Consider the following 21,154-nt stretch of genomic DNA (forward strand, 5'->3'; position numbering starts at 1 on the left):
ATGTCCGGATGGAAATCCAGAAGTTTGTGTTCCTACCCGAGTTGTACATGTTGGGTGAACCACCAAACACTGTATCTCAGTTTCCTCACCTGTGAAAATATTGTGCTGACCTACTTTCTCGGGATAGCTGGGTGGGCTACTTCATGATTTAAAACTGCTTTGAAAATACAGAGCTTCATTGAAATTGTTTGTCAAGAGTTCCTCCTGTCTTAAAGCTTCCTTCCTTCTCATGCCCTTCTCTGGCATATAAGCCCTATAGGCTTGGTATTTTTCTAAACTAAAAGTCTACAAAATTAAGCAGTCATTTTCAAGTCAAAAATATGTCCTCTGGTATTTGGTTCAAATGAGAATGGAGTCATTCTTTCTCTTAAACCTGAATGCAAAATGTGCGTGTGTATGCATGCGTGCACTTGTGTATTTAACACAATCAAGCAGAAGCCCATTGGGCCTGGATGTAGCTTGGGATGCTAGCATCATGTGGGCACTTCTCTGGCTTCACATGGCATCATGAGGCTTCACATCACCTGGACAGTAAGAATTAGTAGTACAGCCTAAAGAGGGGAGGCAGAAAATGTTTTCTCTTCTTCTATCTCCCCTTGTTCACCTTCCCTGCCTGTCTCATGATTGTACTCTGTGCCAGTCTATGGGGGAAGTAGAGGCAAAGTATCATAAAGCATGACAGCACTAAGAAGAAGAAAAAGGGAATTCCTTGGCAGTCCAGTGTTTAGGACTCGGTGCTTTCACTGTCCAGGGCCCGGGTTCAATCCCTGGTCGGGGAACTAAGATCCCACAAGCCACATGTCATGGCCAAAAAAAAAGAAAAAGAAAAAAAGATCAGGGAAGGGAAGCTGAGGGTTTGCATGAGCTGCTTTCATCAACTAAAATATGTTGAGTGAAAGGAAAAGCCTCCACTGAGAGCAGAGTGCCTCTTTCTTCCACCCCACCTCCCACCCTGAAAGGGTCAAGGGATGATGAGAAGGAGATGTGGGTGGTCACATTGTAGATCCACTCCCATGCAACACTTTAAACACGGGTGTGGCATAGATCTGAGGAATGTGAACCTTCTAAGTTATAGCTGGAATCTCCTCAATTGCTCCCTCTTCTTTCATATATGAATATTTTCAAAATTTTCTCAGTGTTGATCTTGAGTTTTTGGTTAGTAAAAATGTCTTTCTCCAAGTATACTATACTTTCCTTGGGCCATAAACATCCTGTAACTCTCCCAATACCTACACCTGTGCTCTGTGTGTAGCAGGCAATTCAGAATGATTAAAGAAAATAGTTCTACATGCTGTCCAGCATGTGTCAACTGTTCTGCGATTCTGGGATGGTATCTCCAGACTCCTGCTAGCTTATTCCGGCAATGTGTATGGTTTTTGTTTAGGAGGGTTTCTTTGGTTAATGATCATCCCTGGGACATTCATGAAGACCCCACAAAACCCATTTTAAGAAAAAGAGAACCAGTTCTTTTTCCTCTCCAAGATGCTCTCAGATTCTTTTAAGTTGTGTTTTCGTAGATTTTTGAGGAAGAAAGGAATCTCCATGGTCTTCTCGCCCAGTCACTCACTGGGTTTCCAAATTCTCCATGAGGTGGGCTCCCAGCCTCTGGTTGAAGCCTTCCAGAGACAGGCAGCTCTTTCCTTCTTTGAACAGCTCTGACAGAAAGGACTCTACCATGTTGTGTGGACACAAGTCCACCCTGGAGTTCTGCCTCCCATGACCTGGGAGAATAAGCTGGATTGCTCTTGAAGATGACTCTCACGGGTTTCCTCCATCTCAGAAGCCATCCTCAAGTCTTTTCTCCTACTCGCTGAACAGTCTTCCTTCCTTCCAAAAGAGAGCTGCTTGGCTGCTGCCGGTGTCATGCCTTGTGGGACAGAGATGAAGCCCTCTGACTCCTGGAACCCAAGCAGGCCTGTTTGTGGAAGAAATGTGAGCATTCACACCTTCTTGCCTTTGCATCCGAGGAGCCCATGCCCAGTCCTCCTGCTGAGGGCGGACACTCAGGGCGTGTGCCCACCCTCCTTCCCTCCATGCGCATGTGCCCTGGAAGGCAGGCCAGTGCTTGCACCCTCTCTGAGGCCTGAGCAAGAGCGAGGCTTGGCGTGATGACTGAGGATAAGAACACTCATAGCCCTGCTTCTTATACCACAGCCCCTACCGTAGGAGCTCATTGTTCCAAGTATAAGGAGAACCATGTTTTCCTCTAACATAAGACCTAAATTTAATCTAACTAGTTAGAATAATTACAGTGTCCCCGGGTATGGTGCCCCTCATGATGTGGGACCATCATGTTCTTTGTCACTGGAGATGCTCATAAAGACAGCCGGAGGAAACAAACCAGGACTGAATAAAGCCAGGCTAGTGGGAGTTTTGTTTCTCATTTTGTTTTAAAGTTAGTCATAGAATTATGGCCTAGGGAGATTAAAGCACCTAACACATCACCGACTCCATTCCTTGACTAATGAAGGAGAAATAAGGTAATATATTCTATTTGCTTTGGGTTCAGGTGGTAAACGTTTTGATTTAGGATGGTTTGTGTAAAGCTAAGCTGGACATATTCAAGTATACCTTCCATGAACTATCCTGTAATCTTTGATTCTGGGAGAAACATGTTCAGAATTATCCAGGGCTGGAGTTACCTAGATCAGGAAATGAAAGTGCTAGCCTGTAACATTCAGTCAACCTGATTCCCCCAGTGTCTTCTCATTGGCCTCTCAGGCTGGATCACTCTCTGGGCCTGGCTGTGTTCCCTGGCAGCAAAGCCAGGTAAGTGGTGAGTAGTTAAAAAGTTTCCTACCTGCCCCATTTGGACACATTTGCACAAACTGGGTCTTCAGCTATAAGAACAAATGCCAACAAATGACCTCCAACATTCGCACAACAAATAAAACTCAAACGTGTAGTGTAAGGTCTTTTGCCTTTGGTACATTTCCTTCCCTCCCCCCTTCACCAGGCATTGTGCTGGGCACTGGGGCTGCAGAATGAACAAGGTCTGGGCTGTGCCTTGTTCTCACAGTCGAGATGGGATGAAGAATCAGCTATGAAAATCCAGTGTGCTGACTGCTGGAACAGAGGGTGCTGAGGCACACTGTGGGGGTGGGGGTGGAGGAGGGTTGAAGGGCTGGGGTGATGAGGGTGGGATGGAAGGCTGTGAGGAGACCTGATCCTGAAACTGAAACTCTAAAGATGAGTAGGAGTCAGCCTGATGCTTGAAGTAAAGAGGGACATTAAGGGCAGAGGGAATAGCATATGCAAAGGCACTGCCAGAGAGGTAGGGAGAAAATCAGGAACGAGGGATGGCACAGGAAAGCTAGGATTAACAATGTCACATGGCACAGGGTCAAGTAATGTCGGGACGGGACAGTATTTCCTGGCTACCAGGAGACCCTGAGCCTCCGGACCCTGCCTGCAGACCTCTAGCAGTTGGAGCATCAATTGCATGGAAGTGCATAGAGTTGGGGGAGACCTGGGAGACCCTCAAGTCCAGCCTTCCTCCCATTGTGGGAACTTTCCTATGGCCTTCTGACTGGGGCCTTTCAACCTAAACCTCATCACTTCCAGAGTTGGGGAGTCCCACCAAATCTCAAGGCCAAGCCAGCTTCAGTGGTTCTCATTTACACAGACAGGAGTTGGGGCCAGATATTTAAGAACAGATAGCCTTGATTGTGTGTGCCTACCTTAACTTCAGAATGTGGCTTTCCCCATCTATTGGAACTGTTCTTTACTCATCTTGGGATCATAGTACCTGATAGTTACAAGAGCTACCATTTATTGAAACCTGTTATGTACCAGACACTACAACAGTGTCAGAGGCTTTATGTATGTTTTCTCATTTAATCTTCCCAGCAATCTTTTTGAGGTAGGTGTACAGATACGGTTCTTTGTTTTGGCAAACTACAGCCACTGATTCAGCTAACTTATGCAAAAACATGATCTATTGGCAGAACATGGGGTAGCTCATAAAACTGAAGAAACTGAAAAACCAGGCCCCAAGAAGGACAGCAGCCTGGTAGCTCGGGAAATTCTGGCATCAGGAACTGATGGACAGTCCCTTCATGATGTCACTTTCAGAAGGAATCAACTCCAACCATTTCCCATCCTTGGGTCACCCCACTCAGGTTTAAAATTCCAGGGAGGCAAAGTTTGATTGTCCAGGGATAGGCAGGCCACCATGATTGACACGAGGACTCTACTTGACTTGGAGGAAATCAAGGTGATTTTCCTAGAGCAGGGAGAGCGAATTCTGAGTGGACATAACAGCTGTCCATTAGCACCGGTGACATCATCCCTGTTTACAGACCAGGAAACTGCAACTCAGAGAGGCCAAGCAAATCTCCCAGGGTTACACAGACAATAAATGGCATAGTCAGGGTTTCAACCTAGACTCTCCTGACTCCAAAGTCCAGGTACTTCCCATTCCTCCTTGCTGCCTGTTTGCCTGAACTGCATATGGATATTGATATTTAGAGTCAAGCTATGCCTGGTAGGTGGAAACTTTGCTGTCAGTCCTGTGTCTGGGTCAGTCTCCATTAGTTCCCATCCCAGTCTTAGGGGATGGCTCCAGAAACATCTTTCTGTCCCCTCACATGAGCCTATTTTGCTGTGAGGAAGTAGCCATGCTCTGTTTGCCCTAGTAGGAGACAAGGGAATAGTAAAACACACCCCATCCCTCCAACGTCTCCAATGTTTTGCCCTTGGGAGCAACACACAATATTCCCTTCTCTACATGCTGACCTTCTAAATATTTGAAAAGAGCTATCTGTGCCACCCAGATCTTCTCTTCACAAAGCTAAATATTCCCATTCCTTTAACAATTCCTCATACTGCTGTCCCATATGACAACATGGGGATAATTTCCATATGTTGGCTAATTCTCCAAAACTTACATCAGATGAGAATCTGGCCCTGTATGAAAAGAAACTCTTTCCACTTGCTTTCTCTTTCTGATTCATTAGATTTCATATAAACCTTTCTGATGACTACCTGCTGTTTTCTAATTCAGCTGCAACCCAATATGACTCACTAGGCAAAATTCTTATTCTTTAGTCTTCGTTTATCATTTCCCACCAACCCAGGGCCCTGAAAAGCACCCTTCAGGAGCCATAGCCAATGGGCAATATATGTCCACTAAAAATGCAAAGTGTTGATTCTTTGCCATGTTCCAGTTTATATATGGTCATATGACTCTTTAAAATCAAGGTTTTTGTTCAATGTAAATAACTTTAAGTTTGAACAGCTGTAATCACATCCTCCAAAGAAAATGCCCTGGAACATGGTTGAGGGTGTTGTATGCCAGATTCTCCTCCTAAAATCTCTTTAATTGTTCTTTACATTTTTCAAAAAGGAAAGTAGAGATTTGAAAATTGTTTTGAGGTTTTGAACATTTACAGGGCATTTCCTCATAAAGACATTAGTTGCCCTGGTCCTGAAACAAAGTGTCTGATTATATAAATAGTCATGGAACCTCCAAATTTGTGTTGGAAGAAAGGGAAAAGAAGGAGAATTGCAAATGTAGGGAAAGAAGTTTAGGATCTTTCTGGTCTGAATCTTATAGCTGGGCAGCTTGGAAGACTGGAGCTGGCACTTTATAGAATTAAATAAATACCGGAGGAGCTGGACTGAATGACTCCATATCCTAGGCTCAGCGTGTGACCAGCCCAGTGAAACATTCCCATCCTCTTGCTCTTCAGAACATGGTTCAAAATTCACCGTTTATGATTTGCGCATCATAGAAAATGAACTGAACTCAAACAGTGGCACTTATTGTTGGCTCTGCCATCAGTGAACTATCTATCTTTGAACAAATTACTACCTGATTTTGAAGCCCTTTTCCATGGAACCATTGGTCAGTGAGCATCTCTTTAGAGAGATGATCTTTAAGGATGAGTCTGTGGTAAGAGGAAGGAGCAGTTTCTATTGCTATATTGTGTTATTCCACCTGGAACACAGGGAGAGAAAGTTTCTCCCAGTTCTCTGCTTCACTGGACTTAGTATATGCAGGCTGAAGAATGAATTGCTAAACGAAGCAGGTAGCTTCTGTGGTCACTGGTCATCAGGTTTATGGAATGTAGAAACTCACAAGTGGAAGCCTCGTTAGGAATCATCTGGGCAAACCTTTTTTTTTTTTAAGGATATTATTAGTTTCTGCTTTATAACAAAGTGAATCAGTTATACATATACATCTGTTCCCATATCCCTTCCCTCTTGTGTCTCCCTCCCTCCCACCCTCCCTATCCCACCCCTCCAGGCGGTCACAAAGCACCGAGCTGATCTCTCTGTGCTATGCGGCTGCTTCCCACTATCTATCTACCTTACGTTTGGTAGTGTACATATGTCCATGCCTCTCTCTCGCTTTGTCACAGCTTACCCTTCCCCCTCCCCATATCCTCAAGTCCATTCTCAAGTAGGCCTGTGTCTTTATTCCTGTTTTACCCCTAGGATCTTCATGACTTTTTTTTTTCTTAAATTCCATATATATGTGTTAGCATACGGTATTTATCTCTCTCTTTTTCTGACTTAATTCACTCTGTATAACAGACTCTGGGTCTATCCACCTCATTACAAATAGCTCAATTTCATTTCTTTTTATGGCTGAGTAATATTCCATTGTATATATGTGCCATATCTTCTTTATCCATTCATCCGATGATGGACACTTAGGTTGTTTCCATCTCCAGGCTATTCTGAATAGAGCTGCAATGAACATTTTGGTACATTTTTCTTTTTGAATTATTGTTTTCTCAGAGTATATGCCTAGTAGTGGGATTGCTGGGTCATATGGTAGTTCTATTTGTAGTTTTTTAAGGAACCTCCATACTGTTCTCCATAGTGGCTGTACCAATTCACATTCCCACCAGCAGTGCAAGAGTGTTCCCTTTTCTCCACACCCTCTCCAGCATTTATTGTTTCTAGATTTTTTGATGATGGCCATTCTGACTGGTGTGAGATGATATCTCATTGTTGTTTTGATTTGCATTTCTCTAATGATTAATGATGTTGAGCATTCTTTCATGTGTTTGTTGACAGTCTGTATATCTTCTTTGGAGAAATGTCTATTTAGGTCTTCTGCCCATTTATGGATTGGGTTGTTTGTTTTTTTGTTATTGAGCTGCATGAGCTGCTTATAAATTTTGGAGATTAATCCTTTGTCAGTTGCTTCATTTGCAAATATTTTCTCCCATTCTGAGGGTTGTCTTTTCATCTTGTTTATGGTTTCCTTTGCTGTGCAAAAGCTTTGAAGTTTCATTAGGTCCCATTTGTTTATTTTTGTTTTTATTTCCATTTCTCTAGGAGGTGGGTCCAAAAGGATCTTGCTGTGATTTATGTCATAGAGTGTTCTGCCTATGTCTTCCCCTAAGAGTTTGATAGTTACTGGCCTTACATTTAGGTCTTTAATCCATTTTGAGCTTATTTTTTTGTATGGTGTTAGGGAGTGATCTAATCTCATACTTTTACATGTCCCTGCCCAGTTTTCCCAGGACCACTTATTGAAGAGACTGTCCTTTCTCCACTGTACATTCCTGCCTCCTTTATCAAAGATAAGGTGACCATATGTGCATGGGTTTATCTCTGGGCTTTCTATCCTGTTCCATTGATCTATCTTTCTGTTTTTGTGCCAGTACCACATTGTCTTGATTACAGTAGCTTTGTAGTATAGTCTGAAGTCAGGGAGCCTGATTCCTCCAGCTCTGTTTTTCGTTCTTAAGATTGCTTTGGCTATTCAGGGTCTTTTGTTTTTCCAAACAAATTTTGAAATTTTTTGTTCTAGTTCTGTGAAAATTGCCAGTGGTAATTTGATAGGGATTGCATTGAATGTGTAGATTGCTTTGGGTAGTATAGTCATTTTCACAATATTGATTCTTCCAATCCAGGAACATGGTATATCTCTCCATCTATTTGTATCATCTTTAATTTCTTTCATCAGTGTCTTATAATTTTCTGCATATAGGTCCTTTGTCTCCTTAGGTAGGTTTATTCCTAGATATTTTATTCTTTTTGTTGCAGTGGTAAATGGGAGTGTTTTCTTGATTTCACTTTCAGATTTTTCATCATTAGTGTACAGGAATGCCAGAGATTTCTGTACATTAATTTTGTATCCTGCTACTTTACCAAATTCATTGATTAGCTCTAGTAGTTTTCTGGTAGCATCTTTAGGATGCTCTATGTATAGTATCATGTCATCTGCAAACAGTGACAGCTTTACTTCTTCTTTTCCAATTTGGATTCATTTTATTTCCTTTTCTTCTCTGATCGCTGTGGCTAAAACTTCCAAAACTATGTAGAATAAGAGTGGTGAGAGTGGGCAACCTTGTCTTGTTCCTGATCTTAGTGGAAATGGTTTCAGTTTTTCACCATTGAGGATGATGTTGGCTGTGGGTTTGTCATATATGGCCTTTATTATGTTGAGGTAAGTTCCCTCTATGCCTGCTTTCTGCAGGGTTTTTATCATAAATGGGTGTTGAATTTTGTCGAAAGCTTTCTCTGCATCTATTGAGATGATCATATAGTTTTTCTCCTTCAATTTGTTAATATGGTGTATCACCTTGATTGATTTGCATATGTTGAAGAATCCTTGCATTCCTGGAATAAACCCCACTTGATCATTGTGTATGATCCTTTCAATGTGCTGTTGGATTCTGTTTGCTAGTATTTTGTTGAGGATTTTTGCATCTATGTTCATCAGTGATATTGGCCTGTAGTTTTCTTTCTTTGTGACATCCTTGTCTGGTTTTGGTATCAAGGTGATGGTGGCCTCGTAAAATGAGTTTGGGAGTGTTCCTCCCTCTGCTATATTTTGGAAGAGTTTGAGAAGGATAGGTGTTAGCTCTTCTCTAAATGTTTGATAGAATTTGCCTGTGAAGCCATCTGGTCCTGGGCTTTTGCTTGTTGGAAGATTTTTAATCACAGTTTCAATTTCAGTGCTTGTGATTGGTCTATTCATATTTTCTATTTCTTCCTGATTCAGTCTTGGCAGGTTGTGCATTTCTAAGAATTTGTCCATTTCTGGGCAAACCTTTGCCTGTCACAAAAATTGCCTCCACAGACCAGTGAGCAGTGGCTAAGATGGTGGCTACTTCAGTACATCAGGGTAGGGCTTCTGCCTCCTTCCAAAGCAGCTCATTCTGTTCTGAGGTGCTTCTAAACATTATACCCTTTCAGTATTGAACTGAAGTTCACCACCTCTTGATTAGGGTATGCCCTCTAGAGCCGCAGAAAATAATACCTGCACCGTTCCTGAACTCTCCAATTTCTTTCAACTGCTCTTTATATCACTTAATTCCCAGACCCCTTACTTCCTTGGTCACCGTTTTAGTGCACACTTCATCTCGTTGCAATCCCTTGTGCATAATTTGCATCTAGTCCTCCTACTGTGTGAGCATCCTAGATATGTAGAAGTCTAGAGTATAAGCTCTACGAGGGAAAAGGCTGTGTTTGTTTCACCAGCAACTAGTAATGCCCGAAATGTAGGTACTCAAAAAATATTTTCTGAGTGAATGACTGACCTTTTCTTTAGTTGCCTTGTATAGAACTCTAAGGAATGGGCCTCCCTGGTGGCGCAAGTGGTTGAGAGTCCGCCTGCCGATGCAGGGGATACGGGTTCGTGCCCCGGTCTGGGAGGATCCCATATGCCGCGGAGCGGCTGGGCCCGTGAGCCATGGCCGCTGAGCCTGCGCGTCCGGAGCCTGCGCGTCCGGAGCCTGTGCTCCGCAACGGGGGAGGCCACAACAGTGAGAGGCCCGCATACCGCAAAAAAAAAAAAATAATAAAAAAAAATAAAAAAAAAAAGAACTCTAAGGAATGTTGAAAGTCTGCTCCTCCTAACAGGATGGGAAATTATGTCCTTTGTGTTTAATTTGAATAAAGAGAATGTCTCTTTCTCACAGGCAGAGCCAGGTTAGACTTGCTCCAAGGCCAGTAACTTAAGCTATAAAATGTTAAACTACGTGGAAACATAATTACCAGAGAATAATTTAGACATTGGCAACTTTGGCTCAGCATGTGTTGTACTGATGTTTTCCAGTACCTTTGTGATTCATACAATTTTCTAGCCTCTTTTGATTAACAAGAGAAAAATGTATAAATCAGCAAGAAGAAGAACTGTGGAATTTTGCCTTACTCAATGTAAGTAATCACCTGAAATCTGCAGAAGGTCGCCTCTGGCACCTGGCTACACAGCTGAATGAATAATTCACTAATTACTTTGTTGTGCACCCCTCTAAGTGATTTTGGGGGTGAGTGGGTGTTTGAGGGACTCCAGTGGAGTAAAACACAGCTGTCGAATTTTTTAACATTCACTTGAAAAGCAAAGAACACAAAAGGCCCATGATTTCACCTCAACATTTCCAGCCTCCACGGACAGACTCTAGCTCGTCCTTGACCAATAGGAGACCCAGGTCTTCTCTCCACCATGGCCAAATGCGACCTATGACTTAACTCTCTGGGAAGTGCTGTTGGTCAGCAGGCACCTCCCTCTGAGGACAAGAAAACGATCTACTAGTGGGACTTATCCTTCTTCCAAAGACCACTTCCAGTTTTAGTGAAACTGAGTTGGTGTGAACATACTTTTCTGTGGTGCTGTCTCACAGCTTGCTCTGTGTGTGTGTGTTTGTGCGTGTGTGCGTGTATGTGTAGACACGTGTGCCTTGTTTCATTTTCTACTCTCACAAATAGCCAGGAGACTGCAGAGGGCATGGCCAATCAGTCCTCCAGTTCCTGGCAAGGAATTACAAACCGTAGGAAATCAGCTTTAAAAGCTTTTCTGGCCCCTCCCATTATTATTAAGCTAAACCTAACAAGGATCTGAGTGGGGCAAAGGAGGCATTATACTTTCTGAGGAAACTAGCCTGAAACTATTTAGAGACATAGTATCTAAAAATTCTGTTGAAAAAGAGAGTTCTCGGGCTTCCCTGGTGGCGCAGTGGTTGAGAGTCCGCCTGCCGATGCAGGGGACACGGGTTCGTGCCCCGATCCCGGAAGATCCCACATGCCGCGGAGCGGCTGGGCCCGCGAGCCATGGCCGCGGAGCCTGTGCTCCGCAACGGGAGAGGCCACAGCAGTGAGAGGCCCGCGTACAGCAAAAAAAAAAAAAAAAAAAAGAAAAAGAGAGTTCTCAATACCTTCTTCTCTTCCTAAAGTTTGAAATAACCCTTAATGCCAATATAATGACAGCATTTATTTCTAATAACATCTTTTTTGTCAGCCCTCTCCAACCTCAACCTTGTATATCCTCTGCCACTAGAAACCACCTCTTTTAAACTAAAAAACAAACAAACAAAAAGACTGTAAAACAAAAAGAAAAGCAAAGACTCATGATCGTATGATTCTAGTTTTTAACAAAGACCAACAGTTTATTATAGACAAATATAAATTAAATGACTAACAACAAAATCTCTTCTTTACTTGGGGATCCTGGGCTGACTTTTCCTGAGATGACTTCTCTTTGTTTTCACTGGGAAGCAATACCTATTGAGGGACACGATTCTGTCTGTAAAAAATGATTACAATTCACAGAGAAGATTAAATTTTCATTTTTCCTAAACTTCCTAGACCAAAACCCCACTAGACTCTACGTCTGCAACTCCCACAGAAGGATTTCACTAAGGGCTTTGGCTCTCTTCCTTCCAATTCCTGCTCTTCCTAACTCTCTTGGTGGGAATTCTCCCCTGCTAAGCACCAGCAGTCTGACTCACTCTAGGGACTGGGAGTAGAACGGCCTTCATATTGTGAAGTTCAAGGCTTCTATAAAAGAAGGTCAGACAGCATAACCACAGCTGGGGTTAAATAAAGGCCCAGGGGAAAAGGCAAAATAATTCTGGGGCAAACTCCCAGGTTTTACTGAGGACTTGTTGATTTTAGTTTTCTTTTCTGCTTTTATTCAGATAAAAGGTTTTGTGTAAGGTGTTTATATGTGACTTCTTGACCTTCCAAGTGATTACTGAAAAGTATGCAGTGGGAAGACTTTAATCCCAAACTGTCTATCTCTCCAGCATCAGATCTTACAATTTTTGGTACAGAGAGCAGAACATGCCATTGTAATGTTACTTACTTGTTTATAGGTCTGCCTCTCCTACTCAGCTGGAAACTTTATCAAAGGCAAGAACTCTGCCCTTTGTGTCTTTTTATCCCCAAAGCCTTGTTTAATGCCTGGTACAAAGCCAATAAGTATTTGTTTAATTAATCCATGAAGGTAAATTGAAAGGATGCCATTGGCATTAATTGTTATTACTGGCAAGACCTTCTGTAGGCAGATAAATGGCTCCATGATGGCTCTGGTAACCACCCTGTCTTTTGAGACCCAGTGTTAAGCCCTTTTTCACTCTCCTTCCCAAGCATGGAGCCTGAGAAGGCTCAGTTTGATTTCCATATTTGGATCATGCTGAGTGCAGACCCCAGTTCTATAATCCATTTCCTTCTGAGGCTGTTGGCACCTGCGGAGTCAGGAAGTAACATCTGCTTCAGTGAGCTGATTACCAATGAGAAGAAAAGGGGTAAAGGCCAGCGTTAGGTGGGGTCTGGCTTAGCTTCAAAGCAGGCATAGGGCTTGTATCTTAATGAGAGCGTTTACATATTCAGGAAAGATATCTGAAGGACAAATTATCTGGTTCAAGACAAAGTGCATAATGAAATGTTGCTGATTAGATTGCTCTAAGTCAATGGCACACTGTCATGTAAAAGCTTCCCTCTCAGTTCTCATTGCTTCACTCTGGTTGGGGCCCTGGTTGCCTCAAGCCGGGATCACTACAGTGGTTCCTCATGTGATCTATCCTTGCTGATTGTCTCTGCACCAAATCCTGTTCCATAAACTAGAATGTTAATATCCCTAAAATGCCATTTTCATTTGCTTAAAAGCCTATTTCCCCCCATTCCTGGTATTCAAGTATTTCAATGAGGGTCTGGTCTTAAACCATATTTTCATTCTACCTCCTGACAGAGTTCCAAGCCAGTGCTCCATCCCACCAGCCTGGTGCACTCACTCATAGAGAGTGTTCTGATTCCTTTCTGCTATGCTTGTTGGTCCTATTAGTCTACAAATTCCTGTTTACATTGCTTCATGTCTCCAAATTCTGCCCACCTTTCCAGGTTCACTTCAAGCCTCATCTGTTCCACAAAGTCTTCTGCCATCATTCTAGTCCTCAGCAACACTTCCTTCTCTGAACACCCATAGAGCAATGGGACATTGGGAAGGGACTAATGTGTACTATATTTTAAGGATCCTTGAATTCAAACATATTCAGTGGGATAGAGCATAGTTTCTTTGAAATCTCAATGTCAGCTCATAGATTGTCCAGTGTGGACAACTCCTGTGGTGCAGAGACCAGAGACTCAGTCTAATGAGATAAAACCAATATGTCAGGATGGGATGCTCTTTCCACGTCATCCCCTTTGTCCCTTCCCATTGTTGTCACATTTAATCATAGAGTTATGTCTTGAGGATAAGTGGTATCAGCCAGAAAAAGGTTTTAGTCTTGAGAGGACTCCACTCTGAAGAATCAGAAGATCCAGGTGAAAAGAACCTGCTATTTGAGTGGTGATAACTTGAAGTGGGATGAGCGGGTTTGAACATGGGGAGTGGTGGCATAATGAAGTTGAGCTCCCCAAGGAGAAATGGGTGAAGGAGGGAAATGGATGAAGGAGGGAATCCCAAGGGAAAGGGTGTTTCCAGGCAGCCATGCAAGACAGACACAACACAGCAGAACATGGCTTGATGAGCACAACAACAATGACAACAAAAATCTGTCCTATCCTTTGGACTCTGTATGGATTTCTGGGCAACTATGAGTAAGATTGGATCATTTCTTGTGGTAGACTGATTATGTACCCATTTTCAGGAGATGTAGAAGATAAGAGCAGGAATACTCCAGCTTGTAAGAGACTAGATCTGGGGGCTCTGCCACAGAGATTCTCCTAAGGAAAACAGGAGGAAGAGGTAGTGGTGATGGTGGTTGTGTAGATGAATAGAACATTGAGGGAAAATCTAGCTGATGGTTCTTGCAGCCATAACAGAAGAGAAAGCTGTTTATCTAATGGCAGTTACGTATATCTTGGTGGAAATGCCTAGAAGAAAATAACCTCTAAAGTGCTAGACTTAACATCTAATCCTTGCCACTTATTCCATGAGCACTCTTGGCACTTATAATGTTAGACCTTGTTTTTTAAGAATATGTTTTTCAAACATTTTTGATGACTAGCCACACTAAAAAATATCTTACACAGGCTAATGTTTCACGGGGAAAAAAACCTAAACTTTACTAAGAATAAATACAATGCATTTTGATGTTTTCTAATCTGGTAAGGTCTTTTTAATTTTAAAAAATGCTGGTCAAGACCTACTAAATTGGCTTCATGACCCACTAACAAGAAAACTATGTCAGAGCAATTAGGCATGGCTGACTTCCAAGACCATAAGACAAGAGTGAAGAGAGACTCAGCAAACCTAGTTCCAAGTATATTCTAATGGATTGTCAGGGGTGCTATTGGTATAAAATTTAAAAGGCTTCTTATACCCCTTAAACTATATCCTTTATTGTTTAGCCCTTAAGGCAAACTCCTTAAGAAACCACACAAGGATGGAAGGACTGCTTTAGGGACATGGGGAATCACCTAGAATCTGAGAGTCTACATCTCATTCCACGGTGGTCCTTGGAGGGAGAAAAGATGTTCACAGCAGTCCAAGCCTCACTCTCTGAAGGCAGGACCATGTCTTTCTATCCCCTTCAGTACCCAATATGGTGCTTTTCATGAAGAAAGTATACAATAAAATGTTGGATCACACATTTTGAGACTAATAAATTCTAGAACAGTGGCTTTCAACTTTTGAAGGGTATTCTTCCTTTTGATAAAAGTGCTCACATTTCTGACCATATACCCCCAGATTCTGATCCTAAACTTTCTCTAACTTACCACTCCATTGTTGATTACTTGAAAATTAGTAGAAGAGGAAATGAGCATTTGTGAAAAACCATTAAGCTTCAAGCACATAGTGTAGTTAACCTCATTTAAATTGTTTAGCAATTTTATGAGATACATACTATTTCCCCCATTTTAGATGAAGCAATTGGAACCCCATGGGGTTAAGAGATTTGATCAAGAACTCAGAGCTAGGATATTCCAGGACCAGGGTTTGAACCCACACCTAGATAATTCTGAAGCCTACATTCTTCTCATGCCTTCAGAATAGGTCATACATGGAAGTCTGGCCTTTGGGGCCTTGGTGGAATGAATACTGATCTGGGTACAAGTGTTAGCTCTCTTAAAACTCTCCCTGTGGCCTAGGCATATTGTTCAACCCTTCTGAGTCTTGGTCTTTCCATTTATAAAATGAGGATCATGCCCTCCTCATAATAGAACCACTGTGAAGATTAAATGAGATGATGTATATGATTGTAAATGGTGGATGGTTGTATAAATATGAGATGCCACACAGTGCCTTGGCTTCCTATAAGGGGTGAGGGTAAATGTGATAACTTTTATAAATCACCTGGCATCCTGCCTGAAAAAATGATATATGCTCGATGAATTTTCCTTTCCTTTTCTTCTTCTTTAAGGGGTATATTACAAATCTACACTGAAATAATCCAATAAAACCATACAGGTAAATGCTAGACTGGCAAGGTCCAGGGCAAACATGCCAAGTGGTCCTACCGGGAAGGCAGGGGCCGGAGCTTGAGAGCCCAACCTTAAAAGATACACGCTCATGGATAGCTTCTACTTTAGAATCCTGTCTACAGATTACAGGAGTGGGAGCCAATTGGTGAAGGTTTAAATTCAGGTTGCCAAGGAGCAGTTTCAGAAGGGGCCTCTTTGCTTTTGGAAAATAAATAGAAAAACTGGCTCAAGCAGCATGTCCATCTCTGTCTGTCTTGGATAACCCCAGCATACATGTTAGCTTGAATGGGAAAGATCAAGGGAATAGGAGATAGTTTCATTTTTATTCAATTAAGGGTCATGAATGATACTTAACTGCTTTCTAGTATCAGTAGGTGTGATCAAATGGTCTCCAAGTTCTCTAAGTGCCTCAGCTCTCCCTCACTATCAGAGTATACTATAGTATATTACAGATTTCACAACTAGGCTCTCCTGGTTGCCTGAAAATCAGAGGACCAAGGGAACAAAGACATGCTCTTCCAAATCCTCTTTCTTCTCCAGCATTTCTGCCATAGCTGCTGGATTTCCAAGCTAACCACTTATAAGTCACATTCCTTTTTCCTGTCACTTCCTCTCAAGTTCATTCATGGGCATCTTCCTCTATTTATGCACTTTGTCCCCCAGTTCAGAGGGAAGCTCTGCTTGAGAGAGTTGCTGAAGAGAATTCCTAGCCCTAACTCACAGGAAACAGAATAGAAGGAATTTTGCTCAAGTCACTGCCAAGGGCCAATTTCAAGATGAAGTATAGAGAATATTTTTCTGGTGTCAAAGGACTTGGAAACTCTGCCACTGACTTGGAAACTCTGCCACTGAAAAGATCATGGGCAAGGCTAAGAAGATTTTAATATATCTGTCAGGGCTGTGAGAATCAATTGAGCTACTAGAAGTAAACATGCCTTGTAATACATAAAACATTTTACGAATTCAGGAGAGTTTTTGTGTCAGAGGCTAGAGAGCCCAGGACTCACCCCTCCCCTTTTCTATGTTCAGACTGACAAGGAGTAAGTGTAAAGATAATAAACTAAAGAGAACCGAGTATAGACTTTGCAACTGGCAGAGAAAACACCCAACATTCCTCAAAATGCAGGCGCTGGTAATATTTAAATATTAGAGAACACAGTTTGGACCTGAGGCCAACATGGAATCGTTCTAATACTCTCCTGAATCCAGGCCATAGGATTTATTTGACTGGCTGACTCAGACTGTGGAACGGGCTCCAAATCTGCTTACACAATCAGCTGTGGACCTGGAAGCAGAAAGGAGCTGTGAGCTACAGTGCTGAGAGATTCTGCCCACTGCTATGACATGGGTTCTAACCAGTCAGCTCACTTTTCCTCCTATAGGGAGGAGGGAATTAGGTGAGTGAGGGAAGTTCCCCAAGAATCCCCAAGGGAAGAGAGGGCAGAATGCCAATGGAAATGTAGGAGGTGAGGTGGGGAATAAACATTCTCTCTTTTTCAACATTTCCTATAGGGGCCAATGGGATCATAAATCATATTTTCCCATATAAAGCAAAAAAAAAATTAATTTAGGGAACTGACTTCCCTGTTGGCATTTTGGTCTTTCAATTACCCTCCCTAGATTTGGTTCACTGTGGGAACTGTATTGTAAGTAAAAGCACAAGGTCAGGATAAAGGGTGATAAAGATCAAGAAACTCTTAATGGGTGGATTAAAGGGAAGGGAAGAAGCATTTAGGTTGTTTTGATGAGTTATGTTTACCCAATATATCCACTTGCAGAAACAAGATTCACTAAGAGCTATTACAAAGTCTTATTCTTAAAATTCATGTAGGAAAAATAATTTGTTATGGCCTTAAATTTAATAGCCATAACCCCTTTTCCCACTGAAACAATTGTTTTTGTAACACAGATTTTCTCAGGGGGACAATAACCATATTATAGAAGACAGACCATATTTTGTTCATCAAATATCTGCTATGTATCTGGCATGTGTTAGACACCATGAGGGATTTAGAATTAAACAAGACATGGTTTATGCTCTAAATAGCCAATAGGAGAGACAATGGAAAAATCAATAATAAAATAACAGGAGCTAAATGTATAGAGCTATAACTCAAATTGGAATGGGGTAAGTGCTCAGAGTGGGGTCCATAGTTATAGTAAGTAATAGGGTGACTACTAGCTTGGGGCACAGGGACAGGAAGGACTTTGGGAAGGACAGAGAAACTCAGGAAGGACTTCAGGGAGGAGGTAGCACTTGAGCTGAGTCTTTAAAAGGTGGGTATTATTTAGACATATAAAGATGATGGATAAGACATAATAGGCAAAGGGAGTAATGAGAGAGGCACTGGGTGGCGTGCAAAATTAGAAAGAGAGAGTAGTTCCCATTGACTAGATTATGGGGCTCACCAAGGGGCACATGAGAAATAGAAAGCTCAGTAGAGGACACATAGAGAACTCTTCATGCCAAGCAAGGGATTTTGGACTCTGCTCTCCATTGGCAGTAGGGCTTTGTAACAAAGCCAGGAGCAAATTACAGGATCTCTTGCATGTTTGGTATGTGTAAACCTTGGCTTTCCCTCCAAAGGTTTGGAGGTGGAGGGAAGCCCTTTGGTAGGCTGTCATAATTGTCCAGGCAGGAGTTATGTTTGCCTGAGCTAGGATGGTGGCTGTGAGAATTGCAAGGAGAGAATGAATGGGAAACGTGCTACTCAGAAAGAACTGATGGGATTTGATATACTTGATGTCACCCCAGTAAATGCCATGACCCATTTACTTTAACAGAGATGCCCCTCAGCAATGTAATTTGTAAATCATTTTTATCAAGAATAAATATAGGGCTTCCCTGGTGGCGCAGTGGTTGAGAGTCCGCCTGCCGATGCAGGGGACACGGGTTCATGCCCCGGTCTGGGAAGATCCCACATGCCGCGGAGCGGCTGGGCCCGTGAGCCATGGCCGCTGAGCCTGCGCGTCTGGAGCCTGTGCTCCGCAACGGGAGAGGCCACAGCAGTGAGAGGCCCGCATACCGCAAAAAAAAAAAAAAAGAATAAATATAAAATTATTTAGGTAAATACATGTTGGCTTCAACCCATTAATTTTCCAGCCCTGTTTATTGTGCTGCCCCATTTTCTGAGTTAGGCGACACTTGCCCAGGAGTTTGAAACCTGTTTCTCCAACTCCCAAGCTATCCCTTTTTTATTTCTTTCACATATAGGCTGCCTGTACCATTTCCTTTGCCCAAAGGGTTCCATAGCTATAACATAGTTTGAAAATCACTAACTAATCCAAACTTCATAGATGAAGGAATGAACTGAAATTACATCACGATTTCTGAACTCCAGGTCAGATCACAAAGAAATAGATAATAAATCCCCTTTCCATATTCTGAATTCTCAATTTCTCTTTCAGTGTTGTAACTCCCACTGTGTCATTATTATTCTCTTTTTCATCCTGGCATAATATTAACATCAGAGCTGGTTATAGATTTATCAGTATTCAGATGTGGGAAAATCAATCATTTACAAAAAGAATGCCAGCATCTAGATGGAGAGCCACAGAGCCACTACTGTGGAAAAGAAGTAGAAATTCTTGCCTGCATGTTCTTTGTGTTGTTTAATTATTGTTGTGCAGTACCCTTTTACTCAAATAGCTAGTATTCCATTAACAACTCACATTATAGATTCAGGTAATTATAAATTCCTATTTGTGGCTGGAAAGTTTGTTTTTTTTTAAACAAAATAACTATAACTCACTAATCCTCATGGGAGGTTGTAGGCATAATCAAAAGATAATTTAGAAATCCAAAAATGGTATGAAGGGTCAAAGAGAAAAAAGCTAAGTAAAATGTATTATCCTTTTAATAAACTCATACTCCCTGAAGAAATCTGAAAAAAATGCTAATAATATTATGCAAATTATTAAATTTCTAAAGAGGATTAATGGAATGCAGCTTTGGCAAAATTTAGCTGCATTCTTTTGGTAATGCCTTACATCTGTGATGACTCTATTGTGTGCTTTCTCCCCCTCTCCTCACACTGCACTAGGGCTTCTCAAAATCTAATGCGCACACAGCAGAGTATCTTGTCCAAATGCAGATTCTAATTCAGTAGGTCTAGATTGAGCCTTGGATTCAGGTGATGCTGCTGGTCCTGGGACTATACTTTAAATAACAAGGCTGTAAATACTTCACTGCCCTGACTCTGTGGAGTCTGGTTACCTTCATAGGATTTCCTACGTCCATGCCGCAAACAATTGTTTCTCAAACAGTGCTTCCTGAAATTCTAGGGCATAGTGGATATTGCTGAGGGGATAAGGATAGGGTCCAGAAATAGACTCAACAAATATGGCTGGGACACTGTACCACTCTGCTACAGAAGTTTCATTTTTATGGGCTTGACATACAGGTTTTGTTTGAAGAAAAAACTCCAATGATTAAAAAGGAAAAAAAAAAAGGCAGAAATAGAGACACAGATGTAGAGAACAAACATGTGGACACCAAGGGGGGAAAGCAGGGGCAGGGAGATGGTGGTGGTGGGATGAATTGGGAGATTGGGATTGACATATATACACTAATATGTATAAAATAGATAACTAATAAGAACCTGCTGTATAAAAAAATACATAAAATTAAATTTTTTAAAAAAGAGAAAAAAAACCCTGGAAATGATGGTTCTAGACTTTTCCATCTTCTCTTCTCTTCAAGGAAAGCTGAGAACTTACAGTGTGCCAGGCCCATGCAAAGGGATTGCCCAAGGTCACACATTTGAGAAGCAGTGGAGGAGGCAGGCGGGATCCCAGAACTGTCTTATTTTGTCTAAGCCTGGGCTACTGCACATGCATCATGCTTCCCTCCTGTTCTGCTTTTTTGCTGTGTCTTAGCCTCAAGGGGTCTAGTGCTCTGCTTTCTCTGGTGAGACCTAAATATTATGAAAAACCATTCAGTATTTGGACATACAGAAGCAAGTCTCTGGTACAAAACACAATAGACAGAGAAAATAGGAGCCCAAGAGATCTCAGAAGACCCTTAACTTTCCTGAGTTGGTTAGTGAGCACAGATGAGTAGTGTAACTCTGATTTGCAAATATAAAGGGGCTGAAAGAATTGAGTCAATTAGTGGCTGGCCCATCTGGACCAACAGAGACCAGAATGTATTTCGATAACTGGAAATGTTGTAGATGAGTAAAATGTGAAGGCATTTTGATTTTCAATTACTTATTATAATATTTATATCCTTTCTCCTTAGTCTTCTCTCTTAATACTATTAAGTCGATATAGGCAAATAGAGATTACTATCTCTTCCTGGGAATACTTTAGTGAAAAGTAGTACATTTAAAGACTAAAATTAAGCTGTCAATTCATTCCATTTCTCTGGTACCCCAAAACTGGGGATGTGGAGGCTTGGCAATTTGATACTACTGCCCCCTAGTGTGAGTTGTGAGAATTGAAGGCATAACAAACTACTAGATCAGGGATCAGCAAACTACAGTCCATGGCCCACGAGCTAAGAATGTTTTTTATATTTTTAAACAGTTGTACAAAATAATCA

At 41.8% G+C, this 21,154-nt stretch overlaps 1 protein-coding gene across 4 annotated transcripts in view; it reads left to right on the forward strand.

Moving 5' to 3' along the window:
• MTERF1 (mitochondrial transcription termination factor 1) overlaps positions 1-21,154 on the forward strand; it is a 394,940-nt gene that overhangs the window by 373,476 nt on the left and 310 nt on the right. The window lies entirely within an intron of this gene.

Source organism: Mesoplodon densirostris, chromosome 9 (assembly GCF_025265405.1).
Source record: "Mesoplodon densirostris isolate mMesDen1 chromosome 9, mMesDen1 primary haplotype, whole genome shotgun sequence".
Taxonomy (NCBI): Eukaryota; Metazoa; Chordata; class Mammalia; order Artiodactyla; family Ziphiidae; genus Mesoplodon; species Mesoplodon densirostris.